This window comes from Podarcis liolepis, assembly GCF_965112155.1.
Source record: "Podarcis liolepis genome assembly, chromosome: 6".
NCBI classification, from domain to species: domain Eukaryota; kingdom Metazoa; phylum Chordata; class Lepidosauria; order Squamata; family Lacertidae; genus Podarcis; species Podarcis liolepis.
In genome coordinates, this window is record NC_139559.1 from 4021598 (window position 1) to 4023574 (window position 1977).

A 1977-nucleotide genomic window follows, 5' to 3' on the forward strand; every position below is an offset into this window, starting at 1 on the left:
AGGGTCTTTTCCAGGGAGTCTTCTCTTCTCATGAGGTGGCCAAAGTCTCAGAGCCTCAGCTTCAGGATCTGTCCTTCCAATGAGCGCTCAGGGCTGATTTCCTTCAGAATGGATCGGTTTGATCTTCTTGCAGTCCATGGGACTCTCAAGAGTCTCCTCCAGCACCAGAATTCAAAAGCATCAACTCCCCCGGTGCAAAACAGCTTGAACCCACCTGGCTGGCAAGGAGCTGCCTCCATGGCAAACCTTGCTGCTGAAAATTGCTCAATATCTGGGCATAGCCAGGATATATTTTTGGGGGTGGCAGGCTTTATGTTGGGGGCTGGGCAGGACAGAGTTATCTGTGGCGCAATTGGTTTATTTATTTACTTTATTTGGGGGAAGGGCAGCTTCTCCCCTGGCTATGCCCATGATGAAAAGGTCTCTGGGCAGATTCTCCTCCCCGCACCCGACACTTCACCAAGTGTCTTAGAATCATCATAAATTTGTAGAGTTGGAAGGGACCCCAAGAATCATCCAGTCCAGGGGTAGGCAACCTAAGGTCCGTGGGCCAGATGCGGCCCAATCGCCTTCTCAATCCGGCCCGTGGACGGTCCGGGAATCAGCGTGTTTTTACATGAGCAGAATGTGTCCTTTTATTTAAAATGCATCTCTGGGTTATTTGCAGGGCTTGCCTGGTGTTTTTACATGAGATCCAGTGCCAAGGGCCTTCTGGCGGTTCCCTCATTGCGAGGTTACAGGGAACCAGACAGAGGGCCTTCTCGGTGGTGTCGCCCGTCCTGTGGAACGCCCTCCCTTCAGATGTGAAGGAAATAAGCAGCTATCTTAGCTTTAAAAGACATGTGAAGGCAGCCCTGTTGAGGGAAGTTTTTGATATTTAATGCTGTATTAATACTCGATTGGGAGCCACCCAGAGTGGCTGGGGAAACTCAGCCAGATGGGCAGGGTATAAATAATAAATAATTATTATTATTATTATTATTATTATTATTATTATTATTATTATTATTATCATCATCATTATGAGTTGAATGTGTCCTTTTATTTAAAATGCATCTCTGGGTTATTTGTGGGGCATAGGAATTCGTTCATTCCCCCCCCCCCAAAAAAAAATCGTCTGGCCCACAGCATGGTCCGAGGGACGGTGGACTGGCCCATGGCTGAAAAAGGTTGCTGACCCCTGATCTAGTCCAAACCCCTGAAGTGCAGGAATATTCAGCTGTCGCATATGGAGACTGAACCCACAGCCAATTGAGCTGTCCAGGATCCAGTTATGTTTGTGATGGCGGCTGGGTTTATGCTGTGAAATTCATCTTTGGGTCCAGGTCTGCTGCGTCGGAGAACAGCACGCTTGCCACGTGTCTATTGATACCCACCAGCCTAATCTCTGAGCAGCAAGGGACTCCAGGAACTTAGCTATGTTCGGTTTCCTTGGAATGGAGGTCAGCAGAGACTGCAGTGTCTTTAAGGCATACGGTTTTATTTGCACAAATATAAAAGCTGGGCACAGGATGGAGGGGCTCACAGCACTGACACCCCGACAAAGGCCTGGAAATGATGCCTTATGTGGAATGGCTAAGGGAGCTGGGCATGTTTAGCCTGGAGAAGAGGAGGTTAAGGGGTGATATGATAGCCATGTTCAAATATATAAAAGGATGTCCCATAGAGGAGGGAGAAAGGTTGTTTTCTGCTGCTCCAGAGAAGCGGACACGGAGCAATGGATCCAAACTACAAGAAAGAAGATTCCACCTAAACATTAGGAAGAACTTCCTGACAGTAAGAGCTGTTCGACAGTGGAATTTGCTGCCAAGGAGTGTGGTGGAGTCTCCTACTTTGGAGGTCTTTAAGCAGAGGCTTGACAACCATATGTCAGGAGTGCTCTGATGGTGTTTCCTGCTTGGCAGGGGGTTGGACTCGATGGCCCTTGTGGTCTCTTCCAACTCTATGATTCGATGATTCTATGAAATCTTGCTTCGT